Raw genomic sequence first — 19430 nt, forward strand, 5'->3', positions numbered from 1 at the left:
GTGAAAACAAAGGTTTTTCCAGTTTATCACCGTGTTCAATTTGATGGCTGCCATCGTTTCTCCCACATAAGCTGCCTGGCAATCAGTTTTTTAACCTCTGCAATGAATTGACTGAGCCATACGTGTTAGTGCACATGGTCGACATCATAATCTCTGATGAAAGGACCATATTTTCACTAACCAACTCTAAAAATTTTATGCATTTGTTGTGAAAAAATATTCATTGATTTTTTTTAAATAGTATAAAGTTTGAAATAGATAATTTGACGTGATTGTTTTGAAAAATGGTTAAATAAAATTTAAAAAATAAGTAAATTCTTATGCTAAGAAAATAAGCACAAATAGATTAAAAAAAAAAAAATGTATACAATGTTGTTTCAACAAAACACAAGCCATTGGTGTCCCAATAAGGTGATGCCTGTTTCACACAGGAAATTGAGCAAAATTTTGCAAACTTGTACAATCTATAACGGATCAAGCTTTAATCGTTAATCTTCTCTTTCTCACACACTGGTAATCTCTCTCACACTTTCACTTTTAATTTTTAGTTTTTTTTTCTTTCTTTCTTTCTTGCCACCCATTACCAATTTTAGTCTAACAACAAGTCCTTTTTTTAATGTGTCCCGTTGTTAACAATAAACACTAAAATGCAAATGTAATGTAATTAATAGTTTTAGTTATATCGGCATCAATGTACTTTTTGCAATCTATTAGTACTATTTTATATTAATTTCATTTATGTTTCGAAGATTTTGTTGGGTGTTAGTTCTAAAACCTAAAATAAACGGCTACGAAAAGTCGAAAGCATTATAATTTTATTATCTACAGTAATAGCTGGTAACCATACCAACATTTTTTGTGAGAATAAGATCTTTGAGTCATTGAGCATTATAATTCTAGAATGCCACAGTGGTCCATGAGTCCACGATGCAAATTTCAATATCAATGTAATCCCACATGCTAGAAATTAAGGAAACAAGACAATCAACCATGTTTTTTTTTTTTTTTTTTTGTACTTAATGTTTGATTTTCTTTTTCTTTTTAAAAAAAAAAAAAAAAAATAGTTGCCCCACATCCACATGGTTGATTGTCTTGTTTCCTTTCTAGAATGTGAAATATCAAGCATGAGTCTATGGTGTTTTTTTTTTTTTTTTTTTTTTTTTTTTTTTTTTTTTTTTTCTTAAGTTACAAAAACATTAAGTTGATTGTCTCTTTTAGGGTTGGTGTGAAAGTGAATAAGCTAATTAATTTTTTCCTTGTTTTTAAATATGGTTGACTAACGTGTTAAAGAATCAAACACAATAAATTAATAAATAATCCCACCTCCTATTAATCACTCATCTCTTTTGGAAGTCCCAAAATGTCTAACAATTGCATATATTTTTTTAAGACAATAATTGTTTTTAGCCCAACAAAATTAGAGTCACACTATATTTTAAGAACTCTTTCTTTACCCTTTTTTTATTATTTAATTTCTTCCAAACCACTTCCACTGGCATGGCACATGGTTAATTTAACCATTGTTATTCATACAAAGATGATGGCATGTTACTACCATTGGCAACATCCAATTTAGGTTTAGAGTGTTACAGTTCATTAGCAAAAGAAATTAATGTCATAAAAAATTTAAGCCAACTGAATAAAAAATTCAGCCCCATCTACTTCTCTGTCATAGTGAATAAAAAAATTCACTAACCACTTACTCCTCAGTCCAAATCCAATCAAAACACTAAACACACAATCAAACTTATGATAATAATAAACACACAATCAAGATGCAAAATAGAATTTCCTACTATTTACTTAAATTGATAAGAACAAAAGGGGGAAAAATATATTTGAGACGCCAATCTATAGGCCTCGGGATCAATGAGTCGATGGTGGAGGGGATGAAAAAAGTCATAGCTTATTCACCTCCTACATCATGTTTTGAGAACTATTTATTTTTTATTTTCTTCCAAATCCCTTCCATTGACAAAGCAAATGGTTAACCATTTTGGTTTTCTATTTTCTCTAACATGTGGGGCTATTTTGTGTTGAAATTTACGTTTTAGACTTATGGTTAGTTCCATTACCATTCTTATTCATTCAATGGTGATGGATGGTATGGTTACTACCATTGCCATCACCCACTTTAGAATCCAGATGGGTGAAGATTGGCCTGTGATTCTAACCTTGTAGATGACAATAATTCTGACATTGTGAATTTATCCTTTTGTGCAAATGGAATGTAGATGTCAATGGACTCTCATGACCTAGAGAAGATTGTGCTCATGAAAGAGGGAGATGAAAGAGTAGACAAAGTGTTCAATGTGTCCCATTCTAGTTCATTGTTTGCTCATGTTAAAACGACCTTTGATCTAGAGTCTTGTAGTTTAGTGCCATATTTTGCTATCCTTTATTAGGAGAATTAAATTTTGTATCCTCTCTCATTTAGTGTGATAAAAATCGAATTAAGAAAAGGAAAAAGGAAAAATAATGTCACCATGATGAAAATTTTAACAAAAAAGTAGCTGGAATCGTTAGAAAGAGGAAACGATCGAAGAGAAAAGTTGCAGTTGCTATATGTTTCATCTAACTTATGTAACCGTAAGCAAGCAAGCCATTAATATGTTACAGGATCCTGCCCTCGCCACCAAAATGCAATGCTTCTTTGTTTGCAAATAATAGCATCCGCTAACATCTTCCTGGTTCAATGCATTAGAGAACTCTTGCTGGTTTCAAATGCCGATTCCCACATCGTGTAATAGAGGGGAGGGATAAACAAAGCTGAGGTATAAAATGGGAAATCAGGACATGGCAAAAGCATACCTTTCTCGGCCTTTTGGCTAAGATCAAGTGTAGTATCTGTTCTTATCAGTTTAATATCTGATATGTGGGTCATCGATCCACACGATATTAAATTTATTTCTTAAGGGGGAGAGCCCACCACAGTAGCTTGCTACTGGGGCTCTCAAGCGTCGCCCATGCGTTGCACTACTGCACGGGCCTGGCGCACCCCACCCAAATCTAATTCAAAAATTTAAGAATGGGCTTCGAACCATTATAAAGAGTACGTATTAAGCTGATTTTTGAAATATAAGTTTCTAGTGATTAAATAGTATTACATGTATTATTACAAATTTTTACTCTATTGAAAATTATTGTTTAAAAACACACATACCACCAAACTGCCCCTTAGACTCATAAGTGCGACATGTCATGTGTATAATAGTCATTGTATTATGTTGAATAGAATATTCTCAACAATTGTAATTATTAAAGTAATTATTTCAGTAGCCACTAACAAATCAATAATAACACTAATATTCTCTTTAACAGAATGGAGGACAGCTTTTGTTCCACTTAAATATAATAGGCTAGGCCTATGCCTATATGTTCCACTTTATGCTTTGGCCACTTAGGTTTTGGCAGCTTTCAATTCATGATTGCTTTATTGTAATCAGTTTATTTAGGAAAACGTCAAGGGCTTGATGCATGTGGGCGTGAAAATTATTAATCTTATTTTAGATGTAAAATTACTATTAATTAACATGAATTATGTAGAATTTTTTCTTTTTTTAGAAACTTTATAAACAAAAAATTTGACAATTTTTCATATTTGTTACAGTGGTAGATTGATAGTGATAAGTAAAAGAGTAGTGTTAGTGGTAAACTTAGATAAGAACTAGTAAAAATTTGCTAACTAAACCTTATTATTATTCTTATTTTTTTATAGAAGTGCAACATTTACAATATTTTTTTATAACAAATCCTCAATTTTAAGTTGCTTTTTACTTTCTGTTTGAAAATATCACTATAATTATTCTTTTGCCATCAATAACAGGCTGTAACAACTTGCTACTTAATATTAGTTGTAAAAGTGTTGTGAAAATATTGTGAATGTTACATTTTTCTCTATTTTTTATTTATTTTTCATCTGGTAAAAAAAATATTATTTTATTTATTTATTATAAATAACCCTATTGGTTAAAATTTGGGAGTCTTTTTTTTACTTGGGGCCTTAAGCGACTGCATCTCTTGCTCTATCATTTAGCCGACCCTGGAAAATGTTAGGGACAAAAAAGAAAAATCATATTTTGCAACATGAGTTGTGAGTGGTGCTCACTATGAGGAATTGTGACAAAAATTATAAATTTTTGTGTCTCTAGCCTTCCTTATTAGTTTATCACTAATATTCATCACTCATTAGATATATTCAATCAGATATAGCCTATTAAATCTATTGGGCGCATGAAGTTAAATGGATTGACATGAGTGATGAGTCACACGACTTTAGTCGATAATTTTAAACGGAAAATGGATTCATTGACATGACTTACCACTTTATCAATGATCGCCTTTACTCCTTTTATCCTTTATTTAGATAAAAAAAAAAAATTCATTTTTATGTCAATATTTAACTGTACGTTTATTACCACCGCACTTTCTTGATGCGATTGTCACTCTATAAGTATAAGTGTTTGTAGAGTGTGGAGGGTAAGGGTTGGGGTTCAAGTCTCTAGGAAGGAGTTTCACACACATATACACTTAGATTAGGCTAGAATAAAATTCTATCTTGTATTAAAAAAAAAAAAAAAAAAAAAAAAACCTGTACGTTTATTATGTTACCTGAATAACACGGCGACTGAACTTTTAAATTCAAGAACACGCGTTTTTGAAAGCAAACGTTAAACGTGAGTCATTTTCATTGATACGAATGTACACGATTATTTCGTGTATGTTACGTGTATAAACTAACTAGGCTCACAAGGCTAAGGTTATTGGCAACTATCGATTCAAACTATGTTGTCAATTTTGTATGCACAACGATATTCTTCATTTTAGATTATAAGATGGTTTCTTATTATCCTCTCATCTGAAAAAAAAGAGATTAATATAATAAAAACCAATACTTTTGAAAATCATCCATTAATTAACATGCACATTAATCGACTGATAAGTAAATCCTAATCACCAAAGCACTCTACTTATAGTTTAGTTTTGTAACCAAGAGTTTGTTGACATGAAAGGATTTGAAACTTTTCAAAAATACATTGTCAATGATGGCAAATGAGGCCCCGCTTTCTTCCTCGGAATTACTGAGCTATGAATTCTAATTAATGTTTTTAGCCTTGTCTTTCCCGGGTCTTTTTCTCGTCACTAATGTTCGGTAAAAGGAAGGACTCTTGTCTTGCCTTGTAGTCTTTCTTTCCAACGAAAAAAAAAAATCATAATCCAAATTACACCCAATTAAATTTGGGTAAATTTCCTTTTTCATCTTTTTTTATATATATATATATATATATATAATTTATTTATCATTTTACTTAAACTTTAGGTTTGACAAAAATTATTTATCCTAGGTCCACTCTATCCAAGTGGGTTTTCTCAATCCCAAATAGGTGATAGGACGAGAACAAGTGCTCAACCTACTCAATACAAATGTGTATACGTATATAATATTATATTGGCAAAAATCCAAAACCGACTCTTTAACTTTCAACATTTTTCATTTCAGTTCTCTAACTTTCAGTTTTGTTATTTTATTCTAATTTTCAATTTTTGTCAATGTGGTATTTCGTTAGAGTCTAGCTAGCTACTGTTGTTAAGGGTGTTGAAACGACGGCATTTTGGCCTTTTATTTATTTATTATATATATATATATATATATATAAATTTTGGAATTAAATAAAATAAACAAACTATGTATATAAAAACATTTAAGGGTAACGACGAACTCAATGACAAACTGGGAATCAGCGATTTCAACACCTCCGCAGTGGCACTCTTGCAACTCGCACTAATCCCGAAGCTTGACTCGGTCGGGTACCACCAACTCAACTTGGAGACATCATTCAAGGCCCAACTTAGCACCCCTGCTGTCCCTTACCTCACCAAACGCCTCCCTTTATGCATTGTGTCCGACTGGAAATACTTGTTTCCGCCATCCTGTTACAGCGTTTTGGTGGCTGTGATTTTGAGCTCGGCCCCACTTAGTGGGGCCAAGTGTAGGCCATGCACGCAGGCATGTCAAGACACGTGCGTGGCCAACGTGATGTTATTGCTTTACAAATGGTGGAGTTGGACTAACTGGAGGAACAAGACGCTTCAGATTTGTGATGCTTATGGGGATTGGGAAAAAGGGTGTGAGAAAATTTTTGACCGAGTTGTTAGGAAAAGAACTCGTTGGGTCGAGGAAGAGAGTTAAGAAGATGAAGTTGAAGCAGTGTGTGGATGATTTTGAGGAGATGAAGAAAAAGAGGAATAGGACTTGGGAGAGTCCAGAGGTGGAGGTGATGAAGTTAAATTGTTTTTTTTTTTTTTTTTAATTTTTTTTTATACATATTTTTATTTTTATTTTCTTTTAATTCCAAAATTTAAAAAAAAAAAAAAAGAAGCTAAAACGGCGTCGTTTCATCACCCTTAACAGCAGCAGCTAACTGAGCTCTAATGAAATACCACATTGACAAAAATTGAAAGTTAGAGGACTTAAATGACAAAACTGAAAGTTAGAGGACTGAAATGAAAAAATGCTGAAAGTTAGAGGTCAGTTTTGGATTTTTGCCTATTATATTTTTGTGTACCCAACTTCTACTTAATGGACCGGGCTTAGAATCGGGCTCACAATTTACTTGTATAGTGGGTTTAGTGTTTCCTACTAAGGGTAGTTCCTTGCCAAGCGACCCAATGACACCCCTTGGCTCTCACGAACTCCCTTTCTTTCCTCTTTTAGTTGCTCTCCCTCCTGGTGGTACTAGCTCTCTCTCTCTTTTACTCTATTTTCTCCTCAGAATTGCCAACTCCCACTCTTCACTCAATTCTGCTATTTATAGCTTGAGGTTGGTGGAGGTTTCATGATTACATTCTGGTCTCACTCGTGTGTGTGGGGTCCAATTTTGATTATCCCTGGCAAGGAATATGCTTTATTGGAAACAGTGGTAATGGCATTGGAACTGGTTTTTGCCTCCAAAAGATTGCTTGGCAGCGATACTCCCCAAGGCAATACCCAGTTACCAGGGACAAGGGCTATTCCGAGCAAACTCATTGATCGGACATGGGCTCGTCTATCATGCATCCAAAATGAAATGGACTTACTATGAGGTCTGGGCTCAGTTTTGGTCCTTGAGAATGTTCGGGCTAAGGCCTATGGCCCACTGGGCCTGGGATCATACCTCATACAATAGTCCCCCCTTGATTCATGCCCGGCTACTGAGAGCGAATCAAGGACAATCCAACAGGTGCTAGAGACTCTTTGGGAAGTCCAATCGTCAACCATTAAATGAACAAGACGGTTATTAATGCCCTCTCAAAAGAAGTGTTATGTCAGGCTGTCAAGTCTAACTGTAATCATGACTTGACGGTTCATGAACTGAGGCTATGCGTGTGGGAGTTATGAAAAAGAATTTAAAAAGATTTTCCCGCTTCCTTTTTCATTAAATGCTTTTACCCTATAAATAGCTCCCTTCATACTACTTTTCACTTCCTTACTCCTTCAACTTTCTCTCTGCCGAGCATACTCCTCCCATGCATAGATTCCCTAACCGAGATCACTAATTCCTAGAGCCCACAGTAGGTTTCTTTACTCTTTCCTTCTCTTTTTCAATTTTTTCCCTCAATCTAGAGTTAAGAATGGGCTATTCACATCTTCTTTCTACTGAAGCGTCATTGGCTAATTTTAGAAGAGTCTATGATATTCCTGGAGATGTAGATATTGCTTATTGTCACGAGGGTGACATCGCTTTCCAGTGACGCTCCGGCTCTAACGTAGTGTTTTTTACTTTGATGGCCATTTTAGAGGGAGGGGTTAGATTTCCTGTGGACCCTCTCATACTTAGTACCCATAGGTTTTATGGTTTATGCCCTGACCAACTTCCCCTTAATTTTTGCCAAGTCGTAAGTTACGTCAGTAGATTAAATCGGATATACGGGCTACAACTAAACCACCATGACATAAACTTTATGTATAGTTTATGTGGAAACATTAGATCTGACTACTACTTAAAGGTTAGGGATGTACGGGTACAGCTCATATCATGCCTTCCCGATTCTAATAGAAATTCAGTGGGAGAATATGTTTGAGTGAGCGGCAATTGGCTTGCCGACAAGCTCACCTACTGAACCTCGTCACATGACGTTAGTCGGTATCGAGCACTTTTAACTATTTTCATTTTAGTGTTTTACCCGTGCTTATTTTGGTTGAACAAGTACTAACTAGTTTTCATATTATTTTGGTGCAGAAAGCAAAAGGTTTAAACCAGACGTTAGAGTAGTGCACGTGAGAGATCTAAATTTCGTGCTCCGGTCAGAGATATTTGTGCATTCTAATGGGCAACTCTGGGCATCTCATCTCATACTTGGTTGCAATCCGGTTTACTCCACTCGGCAGCGCTTCAGACAAGCCTTATTAGTGGATAGCCCTTTGTTGTCATACATTGACGTGCGACATCTTTTTCTTCTTCCCCCGAATTTGACTGTTGGTGAAGCTCGGGACTTCGGCCCCCGGATAGCTAGGGTGGAGTCATTAATACCTGTAAGGGATGCTTCAACAGATATTGTCTCCCAAAGTCACGCCGACCACATACCCATTAAGGGCCCCAAGCCCAAGTGCAGTTGGCCGAGCAAGCAGCAGCTGAGTCAGTAAACTCCTCGGAAGCAGAAGCTGAACAAGGTGTAGGCGAAATGGTGGTCAAACGAACAATGACCTTTGATCTTTTTTGCCCGGCGCTCGTCCAGTGGCATAACAGCAACAGCCCCAAGGTAGAAGTCAGACTCCCCCTCCTCCTTTTCCTGCCCACTCCCGGAAAAGGTGGCGCACAACTGAACAACCGCCTAGGGGCTCGAGGACGCACCTTTGAAAACTCCACCTCCCTGGGTGTCAAGTGGAATAGTAATTCGAGAGCTTGCTGGTGATGCCCAGCCAACTGCACAAGTCAGGTCTAATGTGGCATCCTTTTCTTGGCCAGAAGTGGGTTGGCAAACCTTCTTTAGGCTCGAGAATGAGCCTCTTCCCGTGATGTCTAGTGTTAGGACCTGGGCATAAGGTGAGGGTGGTCGGATCGCCCGGAGTTTGGTGCAGGGCCTTCTACTGCCTGAGGATGTGCACTTCTTCTCGATTGGCATTGTTGGGTCCTTAGCTGCTCGGTTGCAGTGGCATACTATAGCGGTAATACACTTTACTTTTTCTTCCTTGCATAAATCTACTTGCATTTTTCCTCTTTTCATGTTTATCGTTATTATGTTGTCAGGTCGCACAATTGGCTTATGTTATAGATGACTGGTTGAAGGAGGCTGCTGAAAATGCTGACCGGGAGAAGGCCCTAAAGGATGTTGTTGTGGCCACTGCGAAAGACAAAGGCAAGGCTGCCGAGAAAAGGGTTCAGGCGTCTGAGAAGGCTCGGATACTAGTAGAGCAGAGGCTGATAGAAATGGATGTGAAGCTAGGCGGAACATAGCTTAAATTGGCAAAAGCGGAAAGCCTGAACCTGGCATAGGTTGATGAAATAGCAAATTTGAAGGTGGCCCTTGAAGCTTGCAAAGACAAATGGTATGATGCGGGCTTCGTGGATGTAGAGAATTCTATGGAACCAATTGTCTATTAAACATAGAGGTACGGGTTTGAGGAAGGGTGGATGGCTGCCCTTTAAGCTATGGGGATGCCAATTGATTCTCCTCTGAGGAATCCTGAGCAGATACCCTTCCCAGAGCCTCCTGCTCCCGTTCAAAATCTTTCCAATGCCAATGATGAGGAGAACACTCCCAGCACGAAGGAGCTGGTGCAAGAAATTGACTCCCATGTGGAGTCAACTAATCTTGAAGTTACCAGTAACTTTGATGTTGCTCTGCACACAGCCCCACTACCACCCCCAGATTTTGGTGCTCAACATGCAAGGGACACCTAAAATCTGCCATATTTAGCTGCTCAGCCCGTCGGGGATTTGTCAAATTAGCCTGCCGTGGAAACCGACCCTACCGCTTAAGCATGAAAAAAAACTTTTAACCTACCTTAGTCCTTTACTTTATCTCGTCTTAGTTTTTACTTTATCGGATTTGCCCATTGTCACCGGGATGTGGTGACAAAACATTGGTTTCTAATTTGTGTTTATTTTGGTTTATTTAGTTACTATGATGTGGTCACAGGACATCTATTTTGGTTGTTGTTATGAATAATTTTTGTATTGTTATTAAATTATTTCTGTTATATTTTATTCTTTCATTTATAATGATCATGAAATCGAACTAAGATTTAATCTTGATCAGTGATTTGCCTTAACCGAGCGTAGTTACCTTGAGTATAGTAGGGATAAGGACTTCACCTCTTTGGATGACCTGTTTTGTTCTTAGAAAAATAGGGATCAGGTTACCATCTGTTCGATGAAAATAAACATTAGGTTTCTACCTATTCGGGGATTGGGATTAAACCGAGCACAGACTTCTGTCCTTAAAGAAAATAGATTTAAGGTTTCTACCTGTTCAGTGATTAGGCTCGAACTCAGCACAAGCTTCTGTCCTTAGAGAAAATAGATATAAGGTTTCCACTTGTTCGGTGATTAAGTTCGAACTGAGCACAGGCTTCTATCCTTTGAGAAAATAGATATAAGATTTCCACCTGTTTGGTGATTAGGTTTGAACCGAGCAAAGGCTTTTGTCTTTAGAGAAAATAGATATAAGGTTTCCACCCATTTGGTGATTAGGCTCGAACTGAGTACATGCTTCTGTCTATAGAGAAAATAGATATAAGGTTTCCATCTATTCGATGATTAGGTTCGAACTGTGCATAGGGTTTTGTCCATAGAGAAAATAGATATAAGGTTTCCACCTGTTCGGTGATTAGGTTTGAACCATGCGCATACTTCTGTGTTTAGATAGAATAGATGTTATAAAGACAAGAAAGGTAATGTAACTTCTACATATTACATGGGCAGGCATTGTTCTTTACACAATAGTTGTATATGACTAATAGTTGTATATAACTTGTAACTCCCCCCTAAAAAGTTAGTGATAGAACCTTCGTAAATTTTGAACATTCCATGGCCGAGGGAGTGGTCTCTCCCCCATCCTTCAAGTAATATACTCCAGCTCCAACAATAGCAGTAATTCTATACGGACCTTCCAAATTCGGCGCTAACTTTCCTACATTGGCATCCCGAGCACTACCTACTACTTTTCTCAACACTAAGTCGCCGGCGTTGAACTCCCTACTCTTGACATCATGGTTGTACCGGCAAGCTAGCTTCTGCTGATACTCGACCAGCTTTATAGTTGTTGATTCCCGATGCTCTTCTAACTAGTCCAATTGCTTTATCATAAGTTCTTCATTTTCAGCAAGGACAAATCTTGAGACTCGTTCATTGCATAAGCTTACTTCAGTTGGTATCACTACTTCCCCTTCGTATGTCAGTGAAAATGGGGTTTCTCCTGTGGATCTTCTGGGGGTTGTCTGATATGCCCACAGGACATTTGGTAACTCCTCGGTCCACATTCCCTTCGTGCCTTCCAATCTCTTCCTTAATCTGTTCACAATTGCCTTGTTGGTAGCCTCGGCCTGGCCATTACTCTGCAGATACACAGTGGTGGAATACTTGTTTTTAATACCAAGATCAAAACAGAACTTTTGGAAAGCCTTGCTGTCAAATTGCAATCCTATGTTAGACACTAGGGATTTTGGCACTCCAAATCTTGTTACTATATTCTTCCAAACAAACTTTTTAATGTCTACATCCCGTATATTGGCTAGCGCCTCGGCCTCGGCCCACTTTGTGAAGTAATCCACGGCTACCAAAACAAATCTTTGATTTCCTGTAGTCCAATAATATCTAGGCCCCACTGTGCGAAGGGCCAAGGGCTACTGATGGGGTTCAAACTCCTTGCCGGCTGATGGATCAAAGGGGCACGTTTCTAACATTGCTCGCATTTTCAGATGTACTCGGCGGCATCCTTGTGCATTTGTGGCCACCAGAATCCCTGGGTCATTGCTCAGTGGGCTAACGTATGTCCTCTAACATGACTACCACATACTCCCTCATGGAGCTCGGTCAAGAGCTCCTCAACCTTGCTCGGGTGCAGATATGGCCCCCAAAAAGACATTCAGTACAACTTATGGTCTGCCGATAACCAATACCGTGTAGCCATCTGGCACACTCTATCTGCTTCTTTCCCATCTATTGGTAATCGATCTTCGGCCATAAAGCCTATGATTGGATTCATCCAATATGGCTTAGACACCCACCATCGAAGCATTTATCTTCGCATCAATACTTAGCTCTGCCACCACCTTCACTTTGATTAGCCAGGTACCTCCTCGGTTAGCGATAATGCCAATGTAGCCAGAGAGTTAGCATGCTGATTCTGTCCCCTTGTTATTTAAACCACCTTTACTTTTTGAAACTAGTTGGTAATCTGCTTTACTAACCATGAGTACTCTATCATCCGAGAATCCTTGGCTTCAAATTTGCCCTGCACTTGATTAACTACCAACCAAGAGTTTGAGTAAACCTCCACTTCTCAGGCACCTAGATTTAAAACAGCTCTCAATCTGGCAAGTAGGGCTTCATACTTAGTCTCGTTATTGGAAGCCTTAAAACCCAACCTAAAAGAATGTTCCACCCTGATCCCTTTTGGTGTGATAATAAAAATTCTAGCCCCAGCGCTCGGTGCAATAGATGCATTGTCCAAAAATACCTTCCATGGGTGAACCTCCACATGACAGACTATTTCTATCTCCTTTCTCAGGGAAAACTCTGCAACGAAATCAGTGAGAACTTGACCCTTCACTGAACTCCTAGGTCTGTACCTAATGTCAAAAGAGCCCAACTGAGTCCCCCACTTGTCTATCCTGCCCGTGAAATCAAATCTCTTCAACAATGACTACAAGGGATACTCGGTTAATACATAGACGGTATGAGATTGAAAATAATGGGACAACTTCCTTGTAGCATGTATTAGTGCTAATACCAACTTCTCTAGGGGCAGATATCTTGTCTTGGTATCGACCAAAGTCTTGCTGACATAATATTGGTTGCTGTACACCTTGATCCCTCAGCAACACGGCACTTACGGCATGCTCGAACAGTAAAAGATACATGAATAAATCCTCACTGGGCTCTGGAGCTGACAACATAGGTGCTCGCACCAAATATTCCTTTAAATCTTGAAAAACCTTTTCACATTCTTCATTCCACTGGAATCCTGAAAAAATGGACAGCACTGATCTGCAAACTTAGAAATGAACCGGTTTAGGGCAACTAGCATGCCGGTCAGCACTTGGACTTTCTTTGGATTACTCGGCGACTTAAGGCACTCTATAGCTTTAGTCTGATCGGGATTAAATTCTATTCCTCGGTGAGTGATCATATATTCGAGGAACTTACCAGCCCCCACTCCAAATGCACACTTGTCAGCATTGAGATATAGCCTATGTCGCCGGAGTACTTCAAACACGTCCCTTAGATCATCAATATGCTCTTGCTCCTCTTTACTTTTGACCATCATATCGTCAATATATACTTCCACCGTATGCCCAATCTTATCCCTAAACATCCTTGTTATCATTCGTTGATAGGTGGCTCCTGCATTCTTTAGACTAAATGGCATCACAATATAGTGGTAATTAGCATCAGAAGAAATGAACGCAGTTTTTTCCTGATCCTTGGCAGCTAGGGCAATTTGATGGTAACCTTGAAAAGCATTTAGGAAACTCATCCTTGGGTGCCCTGTACGTTGCATCTACCAGTTGATCAATTTTCGGCACGAGAAAAGGGTCCTTTGGACATGCTCGGTTCAGATTAGTAAAATCTACACAAACCTTCCATTTCCCATTCTTCTTTTTCACCACCTCGATATTCGCTAGCCATTCTAGGAAGAAAAACTCCTTTATCGCCTCTGCTTCTTTCAACCTCTTAACTTCTTGCTTTATTGCCTCGACGTGCTACTTAGCCAACCTTCTTGGCTTCTGCTTCTTAGGAGGAAATAATGCATCCACATTAAACCTGTGAACCACAAATTCGGGGTCTACTCTGGGCACCTCGTACGGGCTCCAAACAAATACATCTACATTCTGCACAAGCAATAACAGCCTCTCACCCCATCTTTGCCTTTCATACCCGCCCCTATCTGAAAACTCCTATCCTTATCCGGCAATATCTTCACTCTTATTAACTCCTTGGCATAGCTAGCCCCCATTTCCTCTTAGGGTTCCTATAATTCCTATAAGAGGACCTCCTTGGCTAGTTCCTTCTACTTAATCTCCCGGTTAACATGGCCAAGGGTTGTCCAACAAGTTCAGGACCCGTTCAAACCGCCCGAATCCGACCAACCCGAAGCCCAACGGGTTGGCCTGAAGCCCTTGGCAGGTCGGGTTCGGTTCCTTCTCTCAAGAAACCCGACTATTCGGTTCGGGTAGCAAGTTAAGGGTTTAAAAACCCATATAACCCGACCCGACCGAAGTTTTAAAAGAAAAAAAAAAATTCTGACCAAGAGCAAATCACATGAACTGAGGACTGATAAGTGACAAGACTGAGCACTGCCTTCTGCCTCATTGAGAACCACACGGCACCACAAACTTCTTTCCATGCAAAAAGCAAACATCAAATCACCAGCTGCCCAGCAAAGTAACTAAGCAAACATCAGAATTCAGAACGGCTAATTGCTAAAACTAAAAGCCTAAAATTGGAACTAAAAGCCTAAACTTTCCCTTCATTCTTCAGAGTTCAACCTTCTCTCTCTCTCTCTCTCTCTAAGTCTCTTCACTCTTCTTTAGTCTTCGGCCTCTCTAACTCTCTTCAGTCTTCACTCGTCTCTAATTCTCTTCAGCCTTCACTCACTCACTCTCTCTCTCTCTCTCTCTCTCTCTATCTCTCTCTCTCTACCAGCCGGTCTAGCCCCAAATAGCTAGTCGGCTACCCTTCAAATTAAACTCAGATTTGATCTTTCCCATGCCTCTGTTCATGAATCATAGTTTAGGGTTTTAAGACTCAACTTGGCTACACTTCTCAAAATCAAAATCAAAATCAGATTTTCCCTCATATCTCTCTCTTATAAATTGGACTTTTCCCGAGTGTTCTATGTTCTCTCTGCTCTCTAGTCTCTCTAGTGATTTCAAAATCTCTCCTTTTTATTTTGAAACAAACAAATCCCTTTACTCCTTAACACTCAGCCTCTCAGACTCGGCTTCCTAGTCTCAGATCAGGTAAAGTTTCTTCCTATTTCATCCCTCTTTTTCTGTATTTTGTGTTTGTGATTCGGCAAAAAAAGAGGAAAGCTTGATGATTTTCAGTCCTTTGTATGGTATAATCTGTTCTTCACGAGTTGATTAACTTGCCACAACAACTTGATGCTAGAAATTGCTAAGCTTTATGTTATTTTATTTGTTAATGTTGTGACCTGCTACTTAATTGCATTGAAACTCTTGTTTGCAATTTGCTTGTTAAATGCATTATAAGGAATCTCATTTTCATTTCACCTTGTACAAATATGTGTTCTTTATAGGCTATGATACTGAGTCACCATTCTAATAGACGACAAAGTTTGTCATAAATTTATTTACTCAAGCCATCTGCTGCTAGTTATTTAGGAGGATGTATCTCATTCTTTATTTACACTATTAACTTTGTATGATAATTGATACATCAAACTTTCCTCTTTTTTTGCCCAATCTGGATTTATCATTTTGTTAGTGCTCTGTGTGTGATTTGTTAGTGCTCCCTGGGTTTATCATTTTCTTGCTTTGACTCATTATGTTAGTGCTCTGAGTGTGATTTGTATCTGCCCTGTTTTATTCCTTGTTTTGTTTGTTTTTTTTTAATGATCAATATACTTGTATCTTCACTGTAAAAAAAAAAAATATGAACCCCTATTTTAACAAGATGAAATCCAAACACATTTTTATTTTCTTATCTGCCTGTTTTATTCTTTGTTTTGTTTTGTTTTCTATGATCAATATACTTGTATCTTCACTGTATAAAAAAGAAGAAGATGAACCTCTATTTTAAAAAGATGAAATCCACATTCTTATTTTCTTATCTGATTGTATTTTATTACTTATTTATTTGATTCATTTTGCTTTCTTAACTTAAAATTTTGAAATCTTAATTTTATACAGGAGTTGAAATCCTAGGCTTTTTGCTTCCTTTTCAAGGTTAAATCCCTGATAGCTGAGAGTTCTTTGAGGTATCATTTCTTTCTCTTTTAACTTCTTGTTATTGTTTGTGTGTTACTTTTATGGTTGTTTGCTAATGTATAAATTTGATGTTTTTAGGTTATGGAACCCTCAAGTGATGCACCCCCTTCCCAAGCAACACCTACTGCCACAGCTGAACCTGTTGCCCAAGCTGTACCTACTACCACTCCAACTAATGCTGAGGTTCCCCCACTTCCACCTAAAGGTTAAGGCAATGTCTGTAATAATAGGAAAAAGTCTATTGCCTGGAACCATTTTGAAAAAGTAGATATTGGTGAGGGTCATTTTAAGGTTGTTTGTAATTACTGTCAAAAAACTTATCTAACTGATAGTAAGGGGCATGGTACTGCTAATTTATTGAATCATACACCAATTTGTGTTAAAAACCCTAATAGAAAGACACTTAATGGGCAACAAACCTTAATGTTTGAACCCAAAATGGATGGGGAGGAAGGGTTTCAGCTTGTACCGACAGCCTTTACTGTTGAGGCTTCTAGAAAGGCACTTGCTGAAATGGTTATAATAGATGAGTTGCCTTTTAGGTTTGTTGAAGGGTATGGGTTTCAAAGATATGCGACAACCTTACAACCTAAGTTGCGAATTAGGGATATCCCATCTCGTCAAACTATAGCTAGGGATGTGATTAGCATTTATGGTGTTGAGAGAGAGAAACTAAGGGGGGCTTTGAAGGGTCGTAGGGTGTGTCTTACTACGGACACATGGACGAGTATTCAAAATCTGTGTTATATGTCCCTTACAGCCTTACAGGTCATTTTATTGATGATGATTGGAAGTTGCATAAGAGAATTTTGAATTTTTGTCAACTTGAAGACCATAAGGGAGAGACTATAGGTAGAAAGATTGAGTTGTGTTTGCGTGAGTGGGGTATTAATGGCATATTCACTTTAACAGTGGACAATGCTAGCTTAAATGGTGCCACTATTAAGTTTTTGGAAAATGTAACTAAAGATTGGGAGGGGACTGTTTTAGAACATGAGTTCTTACACATGAGGTGTTATGCACATATCCTAAATTTAATTGTGGGGGATGGTATGAGAGAAATTGATGCATCCATTGCAAAGGTGCGTGAAGCTGTGAGGTATGTGAAGTCCTCACCAAATAGGAATCAAACTTTTGTGGGTTTTGTGGAGAGATTAGGTATTGAGTCTAAGTCTCTTCTTTGTCTAGATGTACCAACTAGGTGGAACTCTACCTACCTCATGTTAGAAACCGCACAAAAATTTGAGAAAGTGTTCATACGAATGGACTTTGAGGATGATAGTTATTCTTCATACTTTATGAACAAGGAGAATAGTGGTGGTATGTGATCTCCTAGTAGTACTGATTTTCAAAATTGTAGGACATTTGTGGGGTTTTTGAAGCTTTTTTACAATGCCACGAAAAAGTTTTCAGGTTCTTTGTATGTTACTGCAAACACCTTTTTTGATGAGATGTTTGTCATTCAAGAGAATATTTCCAATTTAAGTAAATCACAAAACCACCTCTTGAAAAACATGGCAACTAAAATGGAATCTAAGTTTGATAAGTATTGGGGGAAAGGGGATAAAATGAATCATCTCTTGTATGTGGCTGTGATTCTTGATCCAAGAAAGAAGTTGAGGTTTTTGAAGTTTTGTTTTTTTGAAATTTATGGAAATGAAGTGGCTGATGTGATGGTTGAATTGGTGAGGGGTACCTTGGTCAAGTTGTATGATTTTTATTCTCGTGTTGATTCATCAAATGTACAAGTAACAAGTGGGAGGGAGAGGACACACATAGAAGGTGAGTCAATTGGTTGTAGTGATCCATATGTGATGGTTAATTCTAGGTTTGAACGGTTTTTGGAGGCTGAGCAGTCCATAGGGTGTAGCAATGAGATTGACAAATATTTGGCTGAAAATTGTGAAAGTAGAAGAGGGGATGTGAAATTTGAGATATTGGGGTGGTGGAAGGCCAATTCAGATAGATATCAAGTGCTGTCCAAATTGGCTAGGGATGTGCTGGCTGTACTTGTTTCTACTGTTGCTTCTGAGTCAGCGTTTAGTACTGGAGGACGCATACTTGATCCATTTCGGAGTTCACTCTCCCCACTTATGGTTCAAAATCTTGTTTGTGCACAAGACTGGCTTCAAGCCTTGGTTCCAATTTCGTTTCGCAAATCAAAGGATGAGGTAGAGGCCTTGGAAGATGAATTTCATGATTTAGGTAATATGTTAACTTCCAAACTTTTTGTCTATTAAGTGCTATTAAATGTGTCTTATGCAAATGAAATTTAATCTAATAGCCTTCATTTCTTTCTCTTTTCTAGTTATACGGCAAGCAGCAACAGGTGGTGGAAGTTCAAGCTCAAGCAAAGGTATCTCAATTAACATTGATGACTAATCAAAAACTGGGTAAGTTTCTGCCCTTATGTTATTTCTATTGAGTTTGGTTCTGCTTTCTCTATTGTTTTTGGTTATTACTATTCTGTATTTTTTGGTCTTGTCCTTATATTTTTTATTGATAAATATCTTTTTGCCCATTTTCTTGTAGGAGGAAGGACACACATTTTGTATAGGAGGCAGATTTTTGGATGCAATTTGGAAGTTTTTTTGGACAGTGCTTTTCTAACTGATAATTGATAAATCAACTCTTGCTTATAGGAAAGAAAACTTATTAAGTTTAATAGGCTTTCTTTTCTATAAGTCATGGAAACTATATAGTAGTTGCTCTTTAAATGCTTTAGAAAAGCTATTTTTTGGAAGTTTGTAACTAATTAGAACTAGCTACTACCTTGGTAGTTTATTGCCTTACACACTTTCTGCCTTCTTTAACTCTATGGAAATATTGCAAGAGATGCTCTTATTATCTTTTGTTACCATACTTGTGATGTGGCTGTGATTGAATTATTTGTTCGAATTTGTTTGCTGGCTTGTTGCCATACTTGTGGTGTGGCTGTGATTGAATTATTTGTTAGAATTTGTTTGTTGGCTTGTGTAAGTTGTGTTACATGTATGGAGTGGTTGGCACAACTTGGTAGGTTTAATAAGTTGCCCAGGTTTACATGTATGGAATCTGTTTGCACTATCCTCTGTCTTTTTGTTGCCCAGGTCCTACTAAAGGCATTTTGAAAAATTTTCTGTCTTGTATAGGCATTTTGAAAAATTTTCTGTCTTGTATTGTGTGGTTTTCACAGGTGGTTAGAAAGTAATATCATGTGTGTTTTTTATGTGCTTGCAATTACCGAGGTTGTTGTGTTATATATTTACTGTATTTTTTGCCATTAGATGTAAGC

At 37.8% G+C, this 19430-nt stretch overlaps 1 long non-coding RNA gene and 1 other non-coding gene across 2 annotated transcripts; both read left to right on the forward strand.

Annotated features, from left to right (window-relative positions):
- The first annotated feature begins 2807 nt into the window (after positions 1–2807).
- On the forward strand, positions 2808–3003 carry LOC126690681 (U2 spliceosomal RNA). The gene has a single exon (XR_007644718.1). It is a non-coding gene; the product is annotated as a U2 spliceosomal RNA (small nuclear RNA).
- A 12046-nt stretch (positions 3004–15049) lies between these two features.
- On the forward strand, positions 15050–16355 carry LOC126689761 (uncharacterized). The gene is made up of 3 exons (XR_007644599.1): positions 15050–15166; positions 16079–16146; positions 16235–16355. It is a non-coding gene; the product is annotated as an uncharacterized LOC126689761 (long non-coding RNA).
- The last annotated feature ends 3075 nt before the right edge of the window (positions 16356–19430 follow it).

This window comes from Quercus robur, chromosome 6 (assembly GCF_932294415.1).
Source record: "Quercus robur chromosome 6, dhQueRobu3.1, whole genome shotgun sequence".
NCBI lineage: Eukaryota > Viridiplantae > Streptophyta > Magnoliopsida > Fagales > Fagaceae > Quercus > Quercus robur.